Here is a 27,857-nt window from a genome sequence, read left to right as displayed (position 1 = left end):
GAGCCAACCAATCTCAACAATTTAGGGAGGTCGCTGATAGCTATAAGAATAATAGGGTTATGATAAAAGGGGATTTTAACTTTCCAAACATAGACTGGGACTGGATGGAAGGAATTTGCTACATGTGTTCAAGAAAGCTTTCTGAATCAATGTACAGATGACCCTCTGAGAGATGGGGCAAATCTCAACCTCCTCTTGGGAAATAAGGCAGGGCGAGTGACTGAGGTAATAATGGGGCAGCACTTACCGTTTCTATCAGTTTTAAAATTGCTCTGGAAAAGGATAGGCTGGTCCACAAGTTAAAGTTTTTGCAGCTGACAGTGAGGTCTCTGAACATTACAGCCTGTAAGTGTGATTTGTAGAGTTTATTTCCCAATCTTTGATATTGTAAATGAGAGTGAGATTGAATCTGCACTCAGGTCTGTTATTCTTTGCATGTGTGATGGATTATGTTCATATATCTAATGTTTATCTCCATTTGTGTTTGTACTTGCATCTTCAATATTTTAATGTACAAGTAGTTTTCTATGTAGTATATCAATTATAAATAACCTGAACTCTTTGAGAATATCTGTTTTAATTAAATAACTTATGTGGCTTCTGAACATGGAGCAAACCTACACGATGTAAAATAAATACTCAGCTGGTCAGACAGAAAAACAGAATGAATGTTTCTGGTCAATGACCTTCATCAGAGGAAATGACTGAGTGCTTCCAGCAATCTCTGTTTTTATTTAATGTTCACAGCATCTGGAATATACAGCTTTTCTAATTATAAATCTGCACAACATATTATTCAATTGTTTGCTGTAGGTTACTATTGAGAGATTAACACAGTCCTTTTTGATTTGGAGACTGGGATTTGTTTAGGGGCCGGTTTGGGCAGAAATGGACATGACTTCTCTCTCTCCTGCTCTGTTTGAGTGTGAGAATATAAATATGGCACTGGAATATGGGATCAGAGTGGAACTGAACACTGTGGGATTGATGTCCTTTCTGTTTCTATGTACCTCTATGAGTGATGATGTACCAACTGTGTGAGAGAAGGAACTGCCTGCATTGCTCCTTATGTCTCAGGTGAAGGTGGGGAGAAGAGCAGAAGGAAAAGTCTGTGATGGAGTGAAGGGTAGGAGACACTTAAATAACAGAGTGACAACATTGACCAAAATGGTGCATTGATCAGGGTGGGGGGTGGGTCGGGGAAATGGGAGAAAAGAAGAAACAAAAGATGTGGGTGTAAATGACAGGATCCTCAATAGCTGTTGTTCAAAAGCAATCAAACTGAAAGAAGATGGTGACAGAGATAACAAAGTGACGTACTCTGTCATGTCACCCTCACTTTACAGGATGCATGGCTACTGTCAGATTCTGAATTAATTCTGTCTGGTCCCCCATCATTAATTCGAATATGGCCAGTTACTCTTGGTTTTAAAGTATCTTGTTTCAGCATACGGACTTGGATTCAAGCGACCAATTCACTGATTTTTGAGAAATTCCAATCCAACTCAGTTTCAATGGGGAGATGCAGGGAAATGTCCTCTGACTGTTTGCAATGAGCCCTACTTCTCAGGTGACTGTTATATCCGGAATCTCTGCATTAAACAAAACTCACTATGTCTGTCACTGATGAGCAATCTTTGTAGACATGACAAATCTTCCACATACGCACTGGACATTACAGACATAGCTTGTGGTGAACGGACTGGAGGAGCATACAGAGACAAGGAGAAGTGTAGGTGCTGGAGGAGATTACAGAGATAGGGAATGGTGTCGGGTCTGTACGTGGTTACAATGATTGGATGCTGTCTTGGGGCAGGGTGACGTTACAGAAATATGGTAGGATGCAGGTGCTGGGGGAAGTTACTGAGAAAGGGAGAGTTGTAGGTGCTGGAGGAGTTTACAGAGATAGGGAGGGGTGTTGGAGCTGGAGATTAGAGATAGGGAAAGTGATAACTGATGCTAATTTTCAGCTCCTTCATTGAGCAGCTTCTCCCAGCCCTTGGTGATCACTAGTGACAGATAGAAATAGAATTAGATTTTATTGTCACATGTACTCAAGTATAGAAATACATAAGTACAGTGAAAAATGTACAAAGCCACCATTCTCCAGCATCACTTTGGTTATAAGTACAGAATTTTAAAAAAAAACAACAGCAGAAATAGAAGAAAGTCAAAAGGTAAGAAAAATGACTAAAACTTAAAGTCGAAGTTTGATCTCCATAGAGGTGCTTGAATCCAATAATACAGGCACCCGGACCTAGCCACAGCCTGGAGTCTCGGTCAGCCTGCAAGTCTCGCATTGATCGCCGCGAGGAGCCACATCCGCGAATTCAGAATACTGGAAGGCTGCCGCCATTCCACGCACCTCTTCTGTCATGCCGATTCCGCTGATTAACCTGCTGCAAAAGACTTACTAAGAGAAAGTACAAATAATTGTAACAATTCCGTTACTGCCTATCACCCATACACCCTACTGACTATGTCTGGGACAGCTTTGTGCATTCTGGAATATGAACATATTGTAATCTGAGAAAAGTGAGGGTTTCGGTAACTCCCTGTTTGATTGCCGTGAGGCCCTTTGAACTGGACAGGTCAAAGTGTGACCTCACAGAACAAGTGTGACCTCACCGTGTACATCACAGAGAGAGATCTGACATCAAAATCAGTTTGTAAACTGGCTTCATCTGAGGCACGAGGCTGCACGAGTAGACATAGGGAAGGCAAGGTCATTGTACTGACTGTATCTCTGGCTGCTCGGTCTGGGAGTGAATGTGATCACAGGGAAGATTGAAACAGCTTCACTTTACAAGGAGAACACAACGCTCTGGAAAGACCATCAGCACAATGATCAGATAGAAGATGGTGAGGTTTGAAAGGTTAGTCTGAAATTCTTCCTCTCCACTCACTATGGGTTTGGGGGAATTGGAAATGAGGAAGTTTAAAGTTTATTTAAACTGGAAAAATATCCAGAACTGGTTCTTATATGGGTCAGATTAAGAATGTAAATCTGAAATGTCACTCTCCTCCGGTGTCCTAGCCAAGCCCTACATTGCTGGAGGATGATACAGAGATAGAGAGGTTTGTAGTTGCTGTGAGAGGTTACAGCAATAGGGAGGCGTGTATGTGATGGATGAAGATGCAGAGATAGGGAAAGGTGCAGGTACTGGAGGAGTTAACAGTGATAGGGAGGGGTGTAGGTACTGGAGAAAGATACAGATAAGGAGAGTTGAAGGGAGTGGAGGAGATAACAGTGATAGGGAGGAGTGTAGGGGCTGGAGGAAGTTCCAGAGATATTGAGAGGTGCAGGTGTGGGAGGTTACAGAGGCCTGTATGGTCTGAAGGAGATAACAGATGGGGAGATGTGCAGCAGCTAGAGAATTTTACAGAGATACGGAGGTTTGTAGGTGTTGGAGGAGGTTCCATACAGGGATGGACATAGCTGCCGGAGGAGGTTACAGAGATAGGGAGGTGTGTAGGGACTGGAGGATGCTACAGTGGTAGGGAGGGCTGTATGGGCGAACGAGATAGAGTGGTGTAGGAGATGGAGGACGTTACAGAAAGAGGGAGTGTTGTAGATTGTGGAGCTGGTTCCATATATAGGGAGGGATGTAGCTGCTGGAGCATGATACAGAAATAGGGCAGAATGTCAGGGCTGGAGCGCGTTAAGGCATAAGAAGGGACGTAGATGCTTGAGGAGGTTACAGAGATCAGAAAGAGGGTAGGGACTGGACACGTTTGGAGACAGAAGGCATTCTGTAGGCATTGGAGAACAACCAGACATAAGGAGGGGTGTCGGGGCTGAAGGCTGATACAAATATAGGGAGACAGATGTTGATGTTGGAGGATGATACAAAGATAGTGTTGCAGGGGCTGGGGGGATGTATAGAAATAGGGAGGTGTGTAGGGGCTGGAGGAGGTTACAGAGACAGGGAAGTATGTAGGGGTCAGAGAGGGTACAGAGATATAGAGGGGTGCAGGGGCTGAAGAATGGTACAGAGACAGGGAAGGGTGTAGGGGCTAGAGGAAGTTAGAGATATAGACTGGAGGAGTTTACAGAGATAGGGATGTAGTTGCTGTCGAAGTTTAGAGTTAGCGGGTGTCTGGGGTTTGGAGGAAGTTGCAGATTAATCCAGAAACTCAGCTAATGCTCCAGGGATCCAGGTTCGAATCCCATTATAGCAGATTGTGGAATCTGAAATCATTAATAAATCTTTGGAATTAAGAATCTACTGATGGCCATAAAACCATAGTCAATTGTCCTTCAAGGAAGAAAATCCACCATTCTCACCTGGTCTGGCCTACATCTGGCTCCAGACCCACAGCAATATGGTTGACTCTTAACTGTGCTCTGAAATAGCAAGGTACTCAAATTTACCAATTGCTACAAAGTCTCAACAAAGAAACGAAATCACACGGACAACCTGGCATCAGAAAAGACAATGCCAAAAACTGCCCTGTGGTCCCTGCACTCTTCCTGGGGCTTATGTCAAAATTAGGACAGCAGTCTCACAGACTAGTCAAGTGATTCTGTCTCTCTTTCCATCCTCCTCTCACTGTTTCTCTCTGCCTTTTTCTTTGTTTCCTCTCCCTCAATGTAAGAATGTCTGACTTTAAATATCTCCTGGTCCTTGTACCTGACTTTACCCTTTTGTTCTTTATCTCTCTCTCTCTCTCTATTCTGCACTTTGCCTGCCTGAAAATATCTTGCACTGACCCACAATTTTATGCTTCTCTGATCTTGTACAGCCTCAATACTTATTGCCTATTCCCTTCCCAAACACATTACTTCACACTTCTCCAGATTGAGTTCTTCTATTAGTCAGTTTTCTGCCCAACTGACTATTTCATAAAATCATAGAATCTCTGTAGTGTGGAAGCAGGGCATTTGGCACATGAAATCCACACTGACCCTCCAAAGAGCATCCCACACAGACCCACTCCCTTACCCTATCCCTGTAACCTAGCATTTCCCTGGCTAATCCACCTAGCCTGCACATCCCTGGACACTATGGGCAATTTATCATGGTTCATCTACCTAACCTCCAAATTAAGTGGGAAGAGGAAGTCTGGTTTGTTTCTCATAGAATGAAACCTGCGTGTATTTTCAAAGCATGGTTGACAAGTAATTAAATTCATTTAATAGTGATAGGACAGGCTGAGTGGCCTTTGCACCCAGTTTCAATCCAACCTGTAACTGTACCTTGGATCTTATGAGTTTATCTTTACTGACCAGCCTGCTATATTGGAGCAGAATATTTCATAATGTTTAAGGAGCAGAAAGAGGACACTGAGTCCATTGTGTCCACGCCTGTGAAAGAGACACATTGACTATGAAATCCCAGGATTGTTCACGGGGAACTTGTAATCTTCAGTCTAACGTTGCCTTCTCTGAACTATTTCAGCCGGTGGGTTCACAAGCTTTCTTAAAAGCGAGTTAACATAATAAGTAGTAAAATTCTGGAAAACAGCAGTTGTGAAGCTGTAGTTAGTGGATCAGTCCCTGGTGTTTCTATTGATTTGACAAGTTGATCCTCCCTTCCTCTCTCCACAGAAGCTGCCTGACCTACTGAGTGTTTCCAGCAGCCTCTGTTATTATTTCTATTTGCCAGTGTGAGCAATGCTTCACTTTTTTGAAAATTGAAATGAGCCATGTTGGGGAAACAAGATTAAAGTAAGAAATAGGAAACAGTGAAGTGAAAAGATTCAGAGAATCTCAGTGAATCTGAATAATTCTGTCCTGGCTCCACACTACAGTTCACAGTTAATCACCATTATCAGCAACAAGGAACAAGCCTGAGCTACATTTTCAGTAGAAGATGAGGTTTATTTGGGAGTCAGTCATTTCCCAAGCATAACAGACAACTCTACTGATTGCTAATCTTACCATTATACCACCAGCGCTCAGTGCAACACGAGGGAGAGGGAGCTGGGGAAGTGGAGAAGTAAGAGAGGAAATCAAGAACATTATCATAGAATCCCTTCGGTGTGGAAACAGGCCCTTCGGCCCAACAATTCCACACTGACCCATCCCCCTATAATCCCACCTAATCTACACATCCTTGAACACTATGGGCAATTTAGTCTGTCCAATTAGCTGTGCTGAGTTGAAAGCATGGTTTTTCTTTAAATTTGATACCATTCTTTGTCAGCGATGGTTGAGAGACTATTTTCCCCCTCCTTACAATTACTATCTCCTCTCTCAGGGCCCTGTCCAGAATGTTGCCATTCTCCACTCTCCAAATTCTTGGAGGGTTGCCATTAGGGGGACAGATAGGAGATTCTGTGGGAACGAGAGACTCGCGGTTGGTGTGTTGCCTCCCAGGTGCCAGGGTCCGTGATGTCTCAGATCGTGTTTTCGGGATCCTTAAGGGGAAGGGGGTGCAGCTCCAAGTCATGGTCCACATAGGCACCAACGACATAGGTACCAACGACATAGGTAGGAAAAGGGATGGGGATGTAAGGCAGAAATTCAAGGAGCTAGGGTGGAAGCTTAGAGCTAGAACAAACAGAGTTGTTATCTCTGGTTTGTTACCCGTGCCACGTGCTAGCGAGGCGAGGAATAGGGAGAGAGAGCAGTTGAACACGTGGCTACAGGGATGGTGCAGGAGGGAGGGATTCAGATACCTGGATAATTGGGGCTCATTCTGGGGTAGGTGGGACCTCTACAAATGGGACAGTCTACACCTGAACCAGAGGGGTACCAATATCCTGGGGGGGAAATTTGCTAATGCTCTTCGGGAGGGTTTAAACTAATTCAGCAGGGGGATGGGAACCTGAATTGTAGCTCCAGTGTACAGGAGGTTGAGAGTAGTGAGATCATGAATAAGGTTTCAAGGTCGCAGGAATGTACCGGCAGGCAGGAAGGTGGTTTGAAGTGTGTCTACTTCAATGCCAGGAGCATCCGGAATAAGGTGGGTGAACTTGCAGCATGGATTGGTACCTGGGACTTCGATGTTGTGGCCATTTCGGAGACATGGATAGAGCAAGGACACGAATGGTTGTTGCAGGTTCCGGGGTTTAGATGTTTCAGTAAGATCAGGGAAGGTGGTAAAAGAGGGGGAGGTGTGGCATTGTTAGTCAAGGACAGTATTATGGTGGCAGAAAGGACGTTTGATGAGGAGTCGTCTACTGAAGTAGTATGGGCTGAGGTTAGAAACAGGAAAGGAGAGGTCACCCTGTTGGGAGTTCTCTATCGGCCTCCGAAAAGTTCCAGAGATGTAGAGGAAAAGATTGCAAAGATGATTCTGGATAGGAGCGAAAGTAACAGGGGAGTTGTTATGGGGGACTTTAACTTTCCAAATATTAACTGGAAATGCTATAGTTCGAGTACTTTAGATGGGTCAGTTTTTGTCCAATGTATGCAGGAGGGTTTCCTGACACAGTATGTAGATAGGCCAACAAGAGGTGAGGCCACATTGGATTTGGTACTGGGTAATGAACCAGGCCAGGTGTTAGATTTGGAGGTAGGTGAGTACTTTGGTGATAGTGACCACAATTCGGTTATGTTTACTTTAGCGATGGAAAGGGATAGGTATATACCGCAGGGCAAGAGTTATAGCTGGGGGAAAGGCAATTATGAGGCGATTAAGCAAGATTTAGGATGCATAGGATGGAGAAGGAGACTGCAGGGGCTGGGCACAATTGAAATGTGGAGCTTGTTCAAGGAACAGCTACTGCGTGTCCTTGGTAAGTATGTACCTGTCAGGCAGGGAGGAAGTGGTCGAGCGAGGGAACCGTGGTTTACTAAAGAAGTTGAATCTCTTGTCAAGAGGAAGGAGACTTACATAGAGATGAGGCGTGAAGGCTCAGTTAGGGCACTTGAGAGTTACAAGTTAGCCAGGAAGGACCTAAAGAGAGAGCTAAGAAGAGCTAGGAGGGGACATGAGAAGTCTTTAGCAGGTAGGATCAAGGAAAACCCTAAGGCTTTCTATAGGTATGTCGGGAATAAAAGAATGACTAGAGTAAGATTAGGGCCAGTCAAGGACAGTAGTGGGAAGTTGTGCGTGGAGTCCGAAGAGATAGGAGAGGCACTAAATGAATATTTTTCGTCAGTATTCACACAGGAAAAAGACAATGTGTCAAGGAGACTACTGAGATACAGGCTATTAGACTAGACGGAATTGAGGTTCATGAGGAGGAGGTGTTAGCAATTCTGGAAGGTGTGAAAATAGATAAGTCCCTTGGGCCGGATGGGATTTATCCTAGGATTCTCTGGGAAGCTAGAGAGGAGACGGCAGAGCCTTTGGCTTTGATCTTTATGTCGTCATTGTCTTCAGGAATAGTGCCAGAAGACTGGAGACTAGCAAATGTTGTCCCCTTGTTCAAGAAGGGGAGTAGAGACAACCCTGGTAATTATAGACCAGTGAGCCTTACTTCGGTTGTGGGTAAAGTGTTGAAAAGGATTATAAGAGATAGGATTTATAATCATCTAGAAAGGAATAATTTGATTAGGGATAGTCAACACGGTTTTGTGAAGGGTAGGTCGTGCCTCACAAACCTTATTGAGTTCTTTGAGAAGGTGACCAAACAGGTGGATGAGGGTAAAGCGGTTGATGTAGTGTATATGGATTTCAGGAAAGCATTTGATAAGGTTCCCCATGGTAGGCTATTGCAGAAAATACAGAGGCATGGGATTGAGGGTGATTTAGCAGTTTGGATCAGAAATTGGCTAGCTGTAAGAAGACAGAGGGTGGTGGTTGATGGGAAACGTTCATCCTGGAGTTCAGTTACTAGTGGTGTACCTCAAGGATCTGTTTTGGGGCCACTGCTGTTTGTCATTTTTATAAATGACCTGGATGAGGGCGTAGAAGGATGGGTTAGTAAATTTGCGGATGACACCAAAGTCAGTGGAGTTGTGGATAGTGCGGAAGGATGTTGCAGGTTACAGAGGGACATAGATAAGCTGCAGAGCTGGGCTGAGAGGTGGCAAATGGAGTTTAATGCGGAAAAGTGTGAGGTGATTCACTTTGGAAGGAGTAACAGGAATACAGAGTACTGGGATAATGGTAAGATTCTTGGTAGTGTGGATGAGCAGAGAGATCTCGGTGTCCATGTGCATAGATCACTGAAAGTTGCCACCCAGGTTGATAGCGTTGTTAAGAAGGCATACGGTGTGTTAGGTTTTATTGGTAGAGGGATTGAGTTTCGGAGCCATGAGGTCATGTTGCAGCTGTACAAAACTCTGGTGCGGCCGCACTTGGCGTATTGCGTACAGTTCTGGTGACTGCATTATAGGAAGGATGTGGAAGCATTGGAAAGGGTGCAGAGGAGATTTACCAGGATGTTGCCTGGTATGGAGGGAAGGTCTTATGAGGAAAGGCTGAGGGACTTGAGGCTGTTTAGAGAGAAGAAGGTTAAGAGGTGACTTAATAGAGACATACAATGTGATCAGAGGATTAGATAGGGTGGACAGTGGGAGCCTTTTTCCTCGGATAGTGATGGCTAGCATGAGGGGACATAGCTTTAAATTGAGGGGTGATAGATATAGGACAGATGTCAGAGGTAGGTTCTATACTCAGAGAGTAGTAAGGGCGTGGAATGCCCTGCCTGCAAAAGCAGTAGACTCACCAACTTTAAGGGCATTTAAATGGTCATTGGATAAACATATGGATGATAATGGAATAGTTTAGGTTAGATGGACTTCAGATTGGTTTCACAGGTCAGCGCAACATCGAGGGCCGAAGGGCCTGTACTGCGCTGTAATGTTCTATGTTCTATGTTCTATGTTCTAAACAGTATATTAGAGATGCGTGCAGTAAGGGTATAGCAGTTATTGCGGGTGATTTCAATCTTCATGTTGATTGGACTAACCAAAGTGGTAGCAATGCAATGGAGGAGGATTTCCTGGAATGTGTTGGGGATGGTTTCCTTGACCAATATGTTGAGGAACCAACTACACAGCAGGCCATCCTAAACTGGGTAATGTGTAATGAGAGACGATAAGAGAAGATAAGGTCGTAAAAAAGGCTTGTGGCATGCTTGCCTTCATTAGAATGGGCACTGAGTATAAGGATAGCCAAGTTATGCTGCAGCTTTATAGAACTTTAGTTAGGCCATGCTGGGAATATTGTGTACTGTTTGGGTCACCATACTACCAGAAAAATGTGGATGCTTTGGAGAGGATGCAGAAAAGGTTTACCAGGATGTTGACTGGTATGGGGGTTTTAGCTATGAAGAAAGCTTGGATAGACTGAGTTTGTTTTCACTAGAACGCAGGAGTTCAGTGGCGACCTGATAGAAGTTTATAAGATTGTGAATGGCATGGATAGAGTGGAAAGTATGAAGCTTTTTCCTAGGATGGAGGGGTCAATTGCGAGGGGACACAGGTTCAAAATGCAGGTGGGGTGATGGTTGATGTTTAAAAGAGATGTGTGAAGCATGTTTTTCACACAAAAGGTGGTGAGTGCCTGGAACGTGCTGCCAGAGGTGGTGGTGGAAGCAGACACAATAACGGCACTAAAGAAGCACCTGGATGAATACCTGAAGAGGAAGGCAATAAAGGGATATGGATCCTGTAAGTGAAGACAGTTTTAATATGGAAGGGCAAAATGTGTTGGCTCAGGCTTGGACGGCTGAAAGGCCGGTTCCTGTGCTGTATTGTTCTCTGTTCCCTGATTAATTAGCAACCTTGTGGGGTGAGATCCTTCGGGGAAAAGTGACCATAATATGGCAGAATTATTCATTAAGATGGAGAGTGACACAGTTAAATCTGAGACTAGGGTGCTGAACTTAAAGAAAGCAAACTTTGATGGTATGAGGCATGCACTAGCTAGGATAAGCTGGCCAAGGATACATAAGGGGTTGACGATGGATAGGCAATGATAGACATTTAAAGAACACATGGATGAACTTCAACAATTGTACATCCCTGTCTGACCAGAGAAGGTGGCTCAACCATAGCTAACAAGGGAAATCAGGGCTAGTGTTGGAGCCAAAGACTAGGCATATAATTTAGCCAGACAAAAAATAAAAACAGCAAACCTGAGGACTGGGAGAAATGTAAAATTCAACAGAGCAGGACAAAGGCTTTAATTCAGAAGGGGAAATAGAATATGAAAGTAAGCTTGTGGAAAACAAAAACTGACTGCAAAAGCTTCTATAGATAATTACTTCTATAGATATTACCAAGATAAATGTAGGTCTCTTACAATTAGACTCAGGTGAGTTCATAATAGACAACAAAGAGGTGGCAGACCAATTGAACAAATACTTTGGATCTGTCGTCACTAAGGAGGACACAAATAACCTTCCACAAATGCTAGGGGACAGAGGGTCAAACATGAAGAGGAACTAAAGGAAATCCTTATTCGTCAGGAAATTGTATTGAGGAAATTGATGGGACTAAAACACAAAAAGTCCCCAGGGCCTGATGATCTGCATCCCAAAGTACTGCCAGAGTTCCAATGGACTGCAGGGTAACTAATGTAACCCCACTTTTTAAAAAAAGCAAGTAGAGAGAAAACGATCAATTATAGGCTGGTTAGCCTGACATTGGTGGTGGAAAAAATGCTGGAGTCAATTATTAAGGATGTAATAACTGAGCATTTGGAAAGCAGTGACAGAATTGGTCCAAGTCAGCATGGATTCACTAAAGGGAAATCAAACTTGACAAATCTTCTGGAATTTTTTGAGGATGTGAGCAGTAGAGTGAACAAGCGTGAATCAGGTGACCTTTAGCAAAGCTAAAGGTCATGGTATCGGAGGTACTGTCTTGACATAGATGGGGTACTGGTTGACAGACTGGATGCAGACAGCTAGAATAAATGGGTCCTTTTCAGAATGGCAGGCAGTATTGAGTGGCATACCGCAGGGTTCAGTGCAGGGACCCAAGCTGTTTACAATATACATTAATGATTTGGACGAAGGAATTGAATGCACTATCTCCAAATTTGCAGATGACACAAAGTTGGGTGGTAGTATGTACTGTGAGGAGTAGTATGTGCTAAGAAACTGTAGGATGACTTGGACAGGCTGGCAGAGTGGGCAAATACTTGCAAATGTAGTGTAATATAGATAAATGTGAGGTTATCCACTTTGGTGGCAAAAACAGGAAGGCAGATTATTATCTGAATGGTGGCAGTTTAGGAAGAGGTGAGAAGCAACGAGACCTGACTGTCATAGTGAAACAGTCACTGAAGGTTGGCAGCAGATGCAGCAGGCAGTGAGGAAAGTTAATGGCATGTTGGCCTTGATAGCGAGTGGAATTGAGTACAGGACTACGGATGTCTTGCTGCAGTTACACAGGGCCTTAGTGAGGCCACATCTTGAGCATTGCGTGTAGTTTTGGTCTCCCTGTCTGAGGAAGGACATTCTTGCTATTGAGGAAGTCCAGCAAAGGTTTACCAGACTGATTCCTGGGGTGGCAGATCTGACATATGAAGAAAGATTGGTTTGACTGGGCTTATACTCAATGGAATTTTGAAAAATGAAGTGGGGGGAGTGGATCTCAGAACTCGACAGGTAGATATGGGAAGAATGTTCCTGATTTTGGGGAAGTCCAGAACTAGGGGTCACCGTCTAAGAATAAGGAATAAGCCATTGAGGACTGCGATGAGGAAGAATTTCTTCAGAGAGTTGTGAACCTGTGGAATTCTCTACCACAGAAAGCTGTTGGGGGCAGTTTGTTAGGTATATCCAGGGAGCTGAATGTGGCCCTTGTGGCTAAAGGGATGGGTATTGAGAGAAAGTGGGAGTAGGATACTGAAATTGCACGATCAGCCATAATCATATTAAATGGTGGTGCAGGCTTGAAGGGCCAAATGGCCTAGCCTGCACCTATTTTCTATGTTTCAATAAGTGTGCAACAAGTCAGTATCTCTGAAGCAGGCTGGAAGGAGTGTGCGGCAGTCAGTGTCACTGTGAGCAGACTGGGAGGTGTCACTGAACCAGTTTGTGAGGTACTTAGTACAAAGTGGTGCATGAGGATAGTGTTGACTTTTGTATAAAGCAGTTTGAGAAGAGAGCAATAAATTTTGAAAGATTGTGCTGATCAGGTGCATCTTTGAAAGCTATACGTTAGAAAGCATTTAGAGTATGGTGAGGTGAGTACTTCTTTTAGTCCATTCACTTAACCAAAATAAGGTCAGGAGTTTGGACTGTAGTGAGAGTGTTTGGAATGGGAAAAGGGCCCTAGCATAATTAGTATTATTCAAAAGGAGTAAATAACAAACTTAATTTCAGGGTATGTCATGACTAGTCTAACAACAACCATGTAACAAAATGTCAATTGTCACAGTAGCACTGAGCCAGCTCATAGCCTCCCGTCTCACCTAGCCACAAGCAGCAGAGGGTCATGGGGTCAGTTGAACCTCCCCATCAAAGAAGATTGATCTTCTCCACATGCCAACTGATTTTCCCCCAACTCCCATAACCATTAATTCCCTTTTAGACGCAAATTCTGTCAAACTCAGCCTTAATTCTCGATAACGACACAGCATCTGCTGCTCTCTGTGGAAGAGAATTACAAAGTAGTTGTGCTTGGGGAGGAGAATTTTCCCCTTCAGCGAAGATGAAGACTGTCCCAACAGTTCATCACCTTCCTTCACCCAGGCCTGGTATCTGTGTCCCATGAGTCAAACTCATTTCTCCTACATCTATCGTTGAGCTACAGATGCCAGACTATGATTTGATTTCCACAATGACAATTTCATCATAGCAATGCAGAGTCTATTCAAATTATCATCCTGTGTTTTAATTTAATCCTTAGATGTCGATCTTCCCTCAGCAGAATCCCTTTCATTGTCTCTCTTGATACCCACATGGACCACAATGTGCAGTGTGATCTCTTTATTTATTTGTTCACGGGATATGGGCATGACTGGCCAGGAATCCAGCGACTCAGGTAATGTTCTGGGAGCTCGGTTCAAATCCTGTCATGGCAGATGGTGGAATTTGAATTCAATAAAATTCTGGAACTAAGAGTTTAATGATGACCATGATCCATTATTGATTGTTAGGGGAGAAAAAACATCTGGTTCACTGATTTCTAGGGAAGGAAACTGTCATTCTTATCTCATCTAGCCTGCATGTGATTCCAGACCCACAGCAATGTAACTATGTAACAATGCTTTCCTGTCCAGCCTATGCCAAATCTGTTGCATGTCTGCGAATGATTGAACAAATATCGAACAAGCTGTGAACCCCTGAAAATAAAGCAATGCTCCAGACTAGATACCATCACCAGTGAAGGCTCAGTGAGCCTGCATTGTCTTCTAAAACAAAAATAGAAATTGCTAGAAAAGCTCAGCAGGACTGGCAGCATCTGTGGAAAGAAATTAGGGTTAACCTTTCAGGTCAGTGACCCCTCCTCAGAACTGATTTCTGTCCAGAGATGCTGCCAGACCTGGTGAGCTTTTCCAGCAATTTCTATTTTTCTTTCTGATTTACAGCAACCACAGTTCTTTCATTTTTTTATTCTGCATTGTCTTTAATCTGATTGACACTGGCCTGCTGTCCTTTACACCACATTAGGTTCAGTACTTGGTGTGACAGAGAAAGAAGCGTGCCAATCTTTCTACCAAATGTGTGATCAGAAGGTTTTGTTTTAGTATTAGTTTTTGTAAGTGCCATTTCCAGTCACTATACTATTACTGATGGAATATTCTCTTTTTAAAAGGCAAGCAATTCTGCAAAAACTTCAATAATTAATGCAGGAGATTTTTTTCAATTTAGACTGAATTCATTTCCCCACAATCTGAAACACAGTGAAGACTAAACAGAAAATAAAGGGATGGAAACCTGGTGTAAATAACGGACACTTGGGTTAGCATTTGATAATAAATAAAAACATTCAATCAAATATATACTCTATTTCTCATACTAAACAAGCTCGTAAACATTCGTGATCAGTTGCAGACTCCTGCAGTTCTGCATTAGCTGGAGCAATGAGAGGACAGAATTGTCGTTTAAGATATTTAACAACTTCAGTGTTGAACAACAACTTCAGTGACTGGTTTGTACCGAGAGTGGGGGCAAGTTGCTCAGCACAAAGATCTGAGAAGCCAGCAGAGCATAGCTTGGGGGAAGTCAGAAAGAACAAGAATCAAAGTTTATTAATAATAGTATTGCTGACATTGATACAACTGTAAAATATGGGATATTCTGTTACAGTAAATGGAAGACAACAACGGGTGGAATGTTCCCAGTCCCTGAACACATGGACAAGTGAGAAATCTGGGAGAATCCAATCAGAACTCAAGCAGCACCTTCCCTGACATTTCTGATGAAGGGTCTAGGCCCGAAACGTCAGCTTTCCTGCTTCTAAGATGCTGCTTGGCCTGCTGTGTTCATCCAGCTCTGCACCTTGTTGTCTCACCTTCCCTGACATTGTAGGGGGGCAGCACAGAGGCTCACTGTGCCTCACAGTGCCAGGGACCCGGGTTCAATTCCACCCTCGGGTGACTGCCTGTGTGGAGTTTGCACGTTCTCCCCGTGTCTGCGTGGGTTTCCTCCGGGTATTCTGGTTTCCTCCCACAGTCCAAAGATGTGCAGGTTAGGTGGATTGGCCATGCTAAATTGCCTGTAGTATTTAGGTGGGTTATAAGGGGATGGGTCTGGGTGGGATGCTCCAAGGGTCGGTGTGGACTTGTTGGGCCAAAGGGCCTGTTTCCACACTGTAGGGATTCTATGATTTGAGAGCAACAAGTCACATTTTCTCCGTTCTACGATACTATCGAAGGTCCTACCATTAATTGCATAAGCCCTATCCTTGTTTGTTGTACCAATATGCAATACCTCGCATTTATCCAGATTGAACTCCATCTGCCATTTTTCAGCCCATTGATCTATTTGATCAAGATGCTCTTGTAGTTTTAGAATACCTTCTTCACGGTCTACTATGCCACCAATTTTGGTGTCATCTGCAAACTTACTAACCACGCCTTTGTAAGTATTTAAGGCCGAGATGGATTCTTGATCGAGAGGAATCGAGGATTATAGAGAAAGGGCAGAAAAGTGGAAATATCGGATCAGCCATGATCTTATTGAATGGCAGAGGAGGGTTTGGGGGCTGAATAGCCTGCTTCTGCTCCAATTTCTTACTGACTTATGTTGTAACAATAACGTACAATGTGATTTAATGTATAATGGGTTAGAACACTAATATTGACAATAATAATGTACAGTGATAATTTTAATATGGAATATTTATAAAATATTTTAATAATTACTATTACTGACATGATTATGGTATTTATGAACGCTATTTCTGACAGTAATAATGTGGTATTGATTAATATCTCTACCAATAATGTACAAAGCACTTTTGCTGATAAGAATAATAATGCACAGCATTTAATGCCACTATTACTTCTACTGGTTACTTTTTTTAAACTAATTACACTATCACCGATACAAATAATGTGCAGCTTTATTTATAACTGTCATTACTGGCACTGAAAATAATGTACAATGTTATTAATGAAATGATGACCAACAATCGTCACATATTGTGCCAGATATCCAGTTCTTATAGTCATAGTCTCACACAATCTGGTACTTACCTGTATTTTACAGTTCGGGTTCCCCAGAGCCATGGACAGTTGTTTCACTCCTGAAACACACAATTTATTACCAGTTAGGTTCAGATCCATCGCTGACCAATGTGCAGTGAGAGCAGAGATGAGATCCTAGATTCCAGAATCTGACTGACATCATTCAGGCTAGGGATTGGATCAGACAAGTGAAATAATGGATAGCAGAAAACAGGACATGTGTAAAATTCAATATGGACAAGGATACTGCAGGTATCAATAGCAATGTACAGTATTTATAAAGTACACTTACTGATAGAAATGATATAGGGTTTATTAGTATATTTATCAATTCTAAAAAAAAATCATATTTAACAATACCAATAATACACCTTAGATAACAACGTGTGGAGCTGCATGAACACAGCAGGCCAGGCAGCATCAGAGGAGCAGGAAAGCTGACGTTTCGAGTCTAGACCCTTCTTCAGAAATGAAGGAGGGGAAGGGGGCTCTGAAATAAATAGAGAGAAAGGGGGAGATAGTGATAGAAGGTGGATAGTGAAGCAGATAGGTGGAGAGAAGACAGACAAGTCAAGGAGGCGGGGATGAAGCTAGTAGTGAGTGTAGATAGAAAGTGGGGGTGGGGGTTGGTCAGTGAATTCGGAGGAGCGGATAGGTGGGAGAGAAGACGGACAGGTCAAGGAGGTGGGGATGAGAGGGAGGGCCAGTCCCGGGATGAGGTCAGGGGTGGGAAGATCCTGAAGCCCGCAAAGTCCACATCGAGACCACTGGGCCACAGGGTTCCAAGGCGGAATATGAAGTGCTGTTCCTCCAATTTTCAGGCGGCATTGTTGCGACACTGGAGGCGGCCCAGGATGGACACATCGTCCAGGGAGTGGGAGGGAGAGCCAAAGTGGTTCGCGACTGGGAGGCGTTGTCGTTTGTCACGAACCAAGCGCAGCTCCACAAAGCGCTCCCCGAGCCTCTGCCCGGCCCCCCCCACCCAAAGCAGAGGAGGCCACGTCAGGAACAGCGGACACAACAGACCACCTTAGCGGATGTGCAGGTGAACATCTGTTTAATGTGGAAGGTTTTCTTGGGGCCTGGGATGGAGGAAAGGGGGGAGGTGAGGTGCAGGGGCAGGCGGAGCACTTCCCGTGGTTGCAGGGAAAGGCATCGGGGCTGGTGGGGCTGGTGGGGCTAGTGGGGAGTGTGGAGCGGGCAAGGGAGTCCCGGACAGAGCGGTCTCTCTGGAAGGCAGAAAAGGGTGGGGAGGGAAACATATCCTTCGTAGTGGGGTCAGATTGCAGGTGGCAGAAGTGGAGGAGAATGATGCGTTGAATCTGGAGGTTAATGGGGTGATACATGAAGACAAGGGGAGTTCTGTTTTTATTGCGGGGAGGGGGTGTGAGGGCTGAGGTGCGGGAAACGCAAGAGATGCGGTCGAGGGTGTTTTCGACCACTGTGGGGGGGATATTGCAGTCCTTGAAAAATGAGGACATCTGGGATGCCCGGGAGTGGAACGCCCCATCCAAGGAGCAGACGCAGTGGAGGCTGAGGAATTGGGAAAAGGGGATCGCATCCTTGCAGAAACGTGGGTGAGGGGAGGTGGAGTCCAGGCAGCTGTGGGAGTCGGCGGGCCCGAAATAAACATCAGTTTCCAGGTGGTTACCAGAGATGGAGATAGAGAGGTCCAGGAAGGAGAGAGGAGTATCAGAAATGGTTCAGGTGAACTTAAGGTTGGGGTGGAAGGTGTTAGTAAAGTGGATGAACTGTTCGAGCTCCTCGTGGGAGCACGAGGCGTCGCCGATACAGTTATTGACGTAACGGAGGAAGAGGTGGGGGATACTGCCAGTGTAGCTGCGAAAGAGGGACTGTTTCACATATCCTGCAAAGAAGCAGGCATAGCTTGGGCCCACGCAGGTGCCCATAGCCACCCCTTTCGTCTGTAGGAAGTGGGAGGAGTTGAAGGAGAAGTTGTTAAGGGTAAGGATGAGTTTGGTTTGACGGATAAGGGTGTCAGTGGAGGGAGATTGGTCGGGCCTGCAGGACAGGACGAAGCGGAGTGCTTTTAGGCCATCTGCATGGGGAATGCAAGTAATACATCATTTTTTTCCAATAACACTTGTAATGTACAGTATTTATCATTCTCTCTGATACTTTATTCACAATACTATTATTAATATCAATAATGTGCAGTGCTTTTTAATAACATTGTCTGAAATGTGCTGTATTAGTGACAATGTCAAACACAACTGCACCAAGTCTGGTGCTTACTGCAGCATGTGTATTTTACAGTTTGGATTCCTCAATCACAGATAGTCATTTCATTCCCAAATCTGCCAGTTTATTATGGCCCAGATTCAGAACTATCAGTGACTGATTTGTACTGACAGCAGAGGCAAGATCATTGGTGCAAGAATCTGAGAGGTTATTATTGTTTAGGCTGGGGACCAAAGACAGAATAAAAACTGGATAATGAGTAGCAACGTGAAATAAACCAGATCTGGTAGGGATGCAGAATACACGAGATTGCCCAGTTCTTCTGTATGAGGATCAGCTGGATTTTAGATTTAATCAATTCAGAGTCTGTAAGAGCCTCCTCTCTTATCCAATTTCACCTCCACTGTTTGTTAGTAATGTCATTAGCAATACCCTTAAATTTGCATACATTAATAACATTACAGCTAAATTAATAGTGTACACTGTCAGGATTGTAGTTATTATAAACATCTCACACGTTCTGCTACTTACTCCAGTTCATGTATTTTGCAGCTTGGTTTATCAGAGCCACAGACCGTAATTTCACTCCTGAAACTCCCAGGTCACTGCTCTGGAGACTAAACAAAAGTAGTGAGAAACACAGTTATTCAAAACAAAATTTACGCAAAATTTGTGTCTCCGATATTAGAGGAAATATGAAGTCATCAAATGAGAGCTTCTTTTATGTAAAAATGCAATTCAACAGGACAAATTGGAACTTTCAACTGCAATTAATAAATGACAACAAATAACAATGATATTTGAACAATTACCTATTACTGGAGATATACCTCACCCAATTTCATTTTCAATGGAATTTCAATTCCCAAGTCAATGGAACAGAGAAACAAGAACAAAGTGGGCTGGCTGTCAATTCACTATCACTAGCCTTATGATGTGGTGAAGACTAATATCGTTCAGAATCACAGAAGTGCAATGGTGCAGAAAGAGACCATTTAGTCCATCGTGCCTGCACTGGCTTGTAAATGAGCATCATTGCCAGTGATAATCTCCTGCATGTTCCCCTTACCATTGTACATTATTTCTATCCAAACAATCATCCAACGCCCTGTTGAATGCCTCAATTGGACCTGTCTCCAACATTTTTCCAGACAGTGCAATCCATAAACCAACTATATGCTAAGTGAAAAAGTTTTACCTCACTTCTTTTGCAGATTACCTCTTTTGATATTTATTGATATTTATGGCTTGGATCTTTTGCAAAACAACAATTAGTGGACTGTCAATTGCTCAAGCATTTTCAGTCCATAATGGTATTTCTTGCAGTGTCTTTTCAGCCTGGCTTCTCCAGAAGTGAGAAGTTTAGCATCCCTCATACATCTTTTTTACTATGCTGTAGTTTCAAGGGAAACAGAAGACACACCTTTTAGTGTGTGAGTGAGTGGAGTGAGAGAGAGAGAGAGAGAGTGAGTGAGCGTGAATGGACTGTAACAGTTCAAGAAGGCAGAGCACTACCATTTTCTTGAGGGCGATAAATGCCCACATCCTAAGAGTGAGTTCAAAATAAGGGCAAGGTGGGCATGTGGGCAAGATAAATAGTTAGAATAGCAGTTTGGTAGGTGATAAGTTCGGAGGGTGGCAGATTCCTGAGGTAAGTCAGAGTTAGTCAGCTTGGGTCAGGAGAGAGTCAGGTCAAGGGCGAGTCAAGTCTGGTGAAGGGGCACAGGTCAGATGGGGGGATTAGTTTTACTGGTTTGGGTGCAGTCTCTGTCATCTAGGAGTTCATTCACCTTTTTGTCTATGTTGATCTTCCTTTAACTGGTATAAAGCTCAGTTAAACTGAGTTGAATAAAATAATCAGTGCTTGGGATCTTCCCTGTTAGGACTCATCAGTCTCTATCCCTGTCAGCTTCCTTCAACTATCTCCTGGGAGTCCCAGAGCCCCATTTGGACTTGATTTGTTTCAGCTCATTGACACGTTCCTGTTGGAATTCCTCTGTTAAACAATGGCTCTGGTCCGGGAATAAATAACATCACAGTTCCCGCTGCTAACCTATGTGCAGGGATGCTGTGGTTAGGGATGTTTGTATGTGTGCTGGATATAGGTACTGGGGCATCCCCACTTAAACGATGTTGGTGTGGGAAACTCTCAAGAGTCCTGGAAATGCTGCCTTTGTGTATTTGTCTTTGTTCCAGTCTTATTCAGCTACCTTGCTACAGCCAGTACTGTGATGACTGCATTTGCGCCATTCCCTTCGATCAGCTTGATATGGAATAACTTCATTGACATTGTTTTAAGTTTCCACCAATGCCCTTTATTTGATGGACCTTCTTTGGTGCTTTTCGCCTGTCTTCAATTTCTCCAATTCCATTCAGGGAACTGCCTCCCTGCCAATGTCACGTATAAGTTCACAGACTTCAACACCTATCACGTTCCCCACTCCATCCTCATTCCTTTGTCCCATTGACAGTACTGTCCAGGCCAGTGCTTCAGAAATATTCTCAGCCCCTTCCTTTGTTGGTATGATCGACAGTGAAAAAGCTTATCTAAGATTACAAAGCGATCTTGAGCAATTGGAACAATGGGCTGAGGAGTGGCAGATGGAGTTTATTACATTATGAACAAACAAAAAAACAAACAAGGGCAGGATTTGTACAGTAAATACAGGGCCCTGGGTAGTGTTGTTGAACAGAGAGACCTAGGGGTTCAGGCACGTAGTTCCTTGAAAGTTGCATCATAGGTACACAGGGTGGTTAAGAAGACGTTTAGCCCACTTGCTTTCATTGCTCATACCATTGAGCATAGGAATTGAGACGTCATTTTGAGGTTGTACAGAATGTGGGCGAGGTGGCTTTTGGAGAACTGTGCACAGTTCTGCTTGCCCTACTATAGGAAGGATGCTATTAAATTGGAGAGGGTTCAGAAAAGATTTACCAGGATGTTGCCAGAAATGGAGGGTTTGAGTTATAAAAATAGGTACGATAGGCTAGGACTTTTTTTCCATTGGGGCATAACAGACTGGGGGGGCGGTCACCTTACAGAGGTTGATACAATCGTGAGGGGCATAGATAACGCAAATTGTAAATGTCTTTTCCATTGGGTGGTGGAGTTCAAAACTAGGAGGCATATTTTAAAAGGAGAGAGGAGAAAGTATAAAAAATGTCTTTTTTAAAAACAGAGAGAGTGGCTCGTTGTGTGGAGTGAACTTCCAGAGGAAGTGGCAGATGCCGACACAATTACGATGTTTAAAAGACGTTTGGATATGAACATGAATAGGAAAAATTTGGAGGGATAGGGGCTAGATGCAGGCAAATGGGTGTAGTTTAGTTTGGAAACATGCTTTGCGTTAATTAATTGGACTGAAGGGTCTGTTCCCGCGCTGTATGACTTGATGACTCTGTAGGAGTGACCTTGTTCTCTGAGGCAAGAAGACTCTGAAGGCATCAGGAATTCAGCAGGAACAAAAGTTTATTCAAGTGGCAATTGATTTCAGCAAGGAAAGAGGAGCTCCAAATCATCATGCAGGACAATTGAGCTCACTCTATAGAATACCCATACAACGCTATTTAATACTTTCTTACATTGTAATTATGTAATTCTACAAACTGTTACTATGCAGTTGATTGTATTTTTTTCTTTTGTCAATACACAGTGAAAACATCAGGCATGTAAATAACTATCAATAGTCCACCAGCAGAAAGAACACCCACGTGACTGAAGAACCAGTAGCAAGCAGAGCCCCCAGGGCAATGCCTGTGTGAACAAAAGGGTAAAGAGAAGGGTAGGGATCAAATTAAAATAGAATTGGAGGGAGTGCAGTTGATTATATCAAGTCTATAAGTCAATTAACTAAGCAGTAATTACATCAAGTCTGTAAATCATTTACAAAATCAAAGTTGCTGGAAAAGCTCAGCAGGTCTGGCAGCATCTGCGAAGGAAAAAAAAGTTACAGCATCCACAGTTCTTTCTGTAAATCAATTAACTAGGCAGTCAGTTACATCAGGTCTGTAAATTAATTACATCAAATTCATATTTCAATTAACTAGGCAAGTTGATTATATCAAATCGTCGTGTATTACATATCTACTGGTGGGATTCAAAAATGCGGTGCCCGTTCACTTATATGGTCACTTGCTTATCTTGTAACCTTTGCCCCTGAATATTCTGTGGTCTAAGATTCTGCCCTGCTTACTCATATCGGTCAGCAATTAACAAGGCTTCCGGGGTCTAGGTACTGTGTCTTTAGTAATGCAGGGTCAATCGCCTTAAAATATCCTATTCTCTGGTTTTTACGAAATACTATATCACAAGCCTCTTAATTTTTGTACTAAAGGTCCTCTTTACCAATCCACCCACAAGCGCTCTATATTACCACTATCGCGCTTTCATTCATTCATAATTTTACTAACTACTCACACGCGTACTATGTTTACTATTATCACAATTCATTCGCTTATTCATAAAACCGCAATCTTGCAATACATTTCACCATTCAAGATAAACTAAAGTAAAACATCCCTTCCACCCCAATACTGCCTTTTTACAGTTTTAACCCTCCCTGGCCCCACGCTGCTAGCAGTGTCTAGACCTGTGTCTACATTAGAAGCTATCCCTCAATAGGTGTTAACTTTGTCATCTATTCAGAGCAATACCATCCAGCCAATTGTGTCACCCGAAACTATAAAAGATTATAATATTAATCAGCAACAGTCTCCCAGGACTTGAACAGCTTGCAGGACATCAAACAAGTTTTCTCCAATAGCGTTTATCTGTTGGATACATATTGAACAGGGCCTCTGTTCCCTTTAAGAAACTTACTATCAAAATAGCGCTTCTGTGAAATTTAATGAATGAATGAGTAAACTGGCAACAGTGAAATCTCAAGACCCAGCTGCGGTAGTCAATCTATTACCCTTTCTGCTGTTATTAAGTGCATACATGATTCTTAACCCAGTCAAAACATATAGGCTTGATATTCTTTCTGGTATTCTCTAACGTAAAAAAAAATGAAAGGGCACACACCCTTCATTCCCCTACTTCAACTCTACGACCGAAATAATAAACCTCTTTATTCTCCGTCCAATATGTTACTCATTTTACTCACACACAGAGACCAAGTTACCAGTCAATGACTATAACGGGGTTTTTAACCAGTGTTTGTGGAAACTAGCACAGTCATGGACTTGTGGAAATTATCCTACTTTTCCCATACATGTAACTCTGCAAAGGGTCTGCAATGAGTCTTTAAATTGCCAGATTTCATTATTCAAATTTAATTAAAAACAATTTTGTTAAATAATTCTTTGAAAATTCCTTTCCCTATTTTTCTAAATCAAAGTCCATTTGACCATATAGCCGGTTATAGAGAACTTAATTTCTCTCAAGTACGGTTTATAAAAACTAATATGGGAAATATTACTAGTTTAGTTATTTTAACTGCATTGATGCTTAAAATTCCCAATATGTCCACATTCTGCTGTGCATTGTCAATGCACGTTAATAAAATGTTTTATGACGATTGCATGATGAATCTCTTCTAAAAGCTGGGTAGTATTACAACATCTACAACAATTGTTTACAAAGGTTCCATTCTCAACTCTGCCTGATAATTATACCATTATCCCAGTGCCTCTGCCTTTCTTTGGGTGAAGAAGAGGGTATTTCCTCATGATAGAGAAATGTTAATTTATCCAAGGATGTTTAACAACAGAACAGCAGCCATAGAAATCAAAATATAATTACCTTAACACTTGGCATTCTGGAGCCAGACACTGGAATCCTTCATAATGAATATAGCAGTGCTGTACATCGAGGTGTTTGATTGTGTCATAGAATTCACCGACATAAGAAATGACTGCACAGTCCACAGGAGCCAGCTTCAATCCATCAAGCTTAAACACTTTTAAAAATTCTGTCGTGGACCTAGCTAGTGCTTTGATCTGAGACTCAAACAATGTGCCCAGGAGTTTCTGTTTATCACTTTCACTTGCTGTTTGTTCTTTAACCTTCTCCTTCACCCAGTCAACCACTTGGCAAGTTGTTTGATGAAAAAAATGGATTCAGAAACTCCTCCAAGGGCTGAGCTGCCTATGAAGAAGACAGACCAGCAACAAAACGGAGAAATATCTCAAATTGCCCATCTTCCTTGCCGTGGTCTTCACTGAGGAGATTCTGGGTGTCCCTGGGATCTGGAGTCAGGCATTGCACCAGAGCAGCAACAAACACTTGGATGGTGAGATGTGGGAATGTGTAAACATTACTGTGGACAAAATCATCTCTCTCCAAAAGTTCCGTCAGGAACCCAGACAGGAACTCCATTCCTAAACACAATCTTCTTCTCAGAGACTCCTGTGAAGGCCATCTCACCAAGCTTGAGTAACACATCACAGGGTTCTTCAATCTCTCAGCCATGGTTTTTCAGAATATTCAGAACAAAACTATAAAGGAATTATGGTTGGGTGATGGTCTTGGGAACTTGCTGTTCCTGTCTTTCTGCGAAAAAGGGACCAACTGTCGGACCAAGGATCCAGCAGTACAAAGGGTTGTAGCACATGGTATACAGGATCACATTCTCCTCCATGTGTTTGAAGACAGCTGCTGCCACTGTCTGATCCGCAAAAATCCTGTTGAAATATTCCTTCCACTCATCACCAACAAATCCCAGGATTTCACCACTGACACTGATCTCAGCCTTTTCCAATAAGTGGAATGCAGTGGGACAGCTTGTCACTAGCACTGAACATCCTGGGAGCAGCTTGTGCTGGATTAAACTACACACAATGTCAGACACTTCGCACCAGCATTCAGGATTCAGGATTGCTGCACGTGAACCGAGAATCTGTATTTCTCTGATGGTCAGAAAAATCAATACTGTCTTTGAATTCATCCAAACCATCAAATATAAACAGCAAGTCCTCTGGGTTTTTCCAGACCTCTCCCAGAACATTCCAAACGTAAGGATACTGATCCAAGATCAGGATCCTCAAGTTTATTCTACAGTTAATACCGTTCAAATTCCAGAATTTAAAACTGAAAACAAATTGAAATTCTGGGTATGTTCTTCCAGTCGCCCAGTCATAAACAATCTTTTGTAGCATTGTTGTTTATTCAATCCCTGGGACTCTAATCACTGTTACCGTACTCCCAGATGTAGAATTTCACTCTCCAGAGATGTTTCTCTCCCCACTCTTCATGGTCTCGGCCTCTTGCCAGCAGTTCATCATCAACAAACGTCCAATCTCGTACATTGGAGCTGAGCATTAACTCAGTGTACCGATCAACCAGCTGGAAACTCTTCACCTTCTCCTTTATCAGGATAGTGTTCACTCAATTTTTCAGCTTGTACCCAAAGTATCTTCTTGTATTTCTGCTGAATACCTTCAACTGGAACAGAGAGAAAGCGGTTCTCAATGTTAGCTGTACTGTCATTACAACATGTCTCAATACCATGTCACGATTTAGTATTTATGATTGAATAAATTGTTGCAGATTTTATTTACAGCTACGATCAACTTGTATGCAATTGAATTTGTTATCAGAAAACACTTGAAAGTGGACAATGATCAAGAAATGTTTCAATAATCAGCTGATTTTAATCTGTACTTAACACAAAGATTTCAATGTTGGTGATACTTTCCCTCGGATCATTAATACTAACCATGTTCCGGGCATCTTGTTGTAAATCGACACATGGTCTTAGCAATGCCATAGTTGATATGAATAAGGAGCCATTAGTCCCTTAAGTCGTGCTGCCATTTAGTAAGATCAAATGAGTCATTCTCAGGTTGTCAAGCTGTGACCGGAAGGATCAGTGCTTGGGCCCCTGCTGCTCACAATGATTTGGATGTGTGGACTGATTGTAGTATTTCCAAATTTACAGCTGACATAAAACTTAGTGGGACTGCAAGTATTGAGAAGGGTGCAAAGAGACTTCAGGTGGACTTAGATAGGCTGAGTGAGCAGACAACAGCATGGGAAATAGAATAGAATGTAAATAAGTACAAGGTTATCTCCTTTGGTTGGAGGCGTGATCGTGCAGAGCATTTCTTAAATGGTAGAATTGAGAAAAAGTTGAGATCCAAAAAGACCTAGGTATTCCTGTTCACAAGGTACCGAACCATAGCATGGAGGTGCACAAAGCAACTCAGAAGGTGTGTTAGCTGTTGAGTTTTCTTTGTATAGGCGAGAGCTCACCTGGAGCACTTTGTGCACTGCTGGATCTCTGGCCTAAGGAAGGAAGCACAGGGAGTTTCACTAAACTGATTGCTGGGATGGTGGGACTGTATTATAAATGAGAGATTGAGGAGACTGGGCATGTTTTCTCCAGAGATTAGATGAAAAATGTTCTCAAAGTCACAACATCCTTAAAGGGATAGACAGAGTAGATGTAGAAAGCTACAAGCCACAGGTCAGGAATGTGATGAAATAATCTCCAACTTGCCTGAATGAGCAACACTCAAAAAGTTTGACATTGAACAGGTCAAATCAGCATCCCATTTTGCATCCCATCCACCACCTTCAAAATTCACTCCCTTCACCACAAACACCCAGTGGCAGCAGTGTGTGCCATCAACAAGAGTCACTGCAATAACTCATCAAGGCTCCTTAGACAGCACCTTCCAAATCTGTAACCTCCATCATCGTGAAGGACAAGGTCATCAGATACGTGGAACCACCTATGAGATCCCCTCCAAGTCGCACACCCTGAAAACTTGGAACGAAATTGCTGTCCTTTCACTGTTGCTAAGTCAATTCGTGCTTGGCAACCAGAAGCAGTCCTCATCAAGATACTGCTTTAGAGGCCAAGAAGATGGAGAAACACCAAGAGGAAGACCTACTCTGCACTTGAAAAGAAGATGGTGACCACATACTACACAGATCAATACACTCTAGACCATATGCCTGTTTGTTCTCGGACATCAGTAAACCACTCAACTGGGACAGCTCATACATTTTTCGTCTCTATGCATAACTAATAGTAGCTTTGTCGCGAACATAAAGAGCGAACTTAAAATGACTTACGAGTTGTCAATTGCTTACTCTGACTCCTAAACTTTTATTCACCCACCACTCACAGTCCTATTCCTATGCTCCCGTACGCATACTAATTGAGGTACCCGCCTTCTCTCCAGTGACTCAGGAAGCCCACTCCACCATATCGACAG

General features: G+C 43.0%; 1 pseudogene; it reads right to left on the bottom strand.

Annotated features, from left to right (window-relative positions):
- Positions 1 to 786: 786 nt before the first annotated feature.
- Positions 787 to 27,645, bottom strand: LOC125486842 (annotated as a pseudogene).
- Positions 27,646 to 27,857: the final 212 nt, after the last annotated feature.

The sequence above is a fragment of the Rhincodon typus genome, chromosome 34 (genome assembly GCF_021869965.1).
Source record: "Rhincodon typus isolate 14 chromosome 34, sRhiTyp1.1, whole genome shotgun sequence".
In the NCBI taxonomy this organism is placed as follows: Eukaryota; Metazoa; Chordata; class Chondrichthyes; order Orectolobiformes; family Rhincodontidae; genus Rhincodon; species Rhincodon typus.
This window is presented reverse-complemented; position numbering and strand designations above follow the sequence as displayed.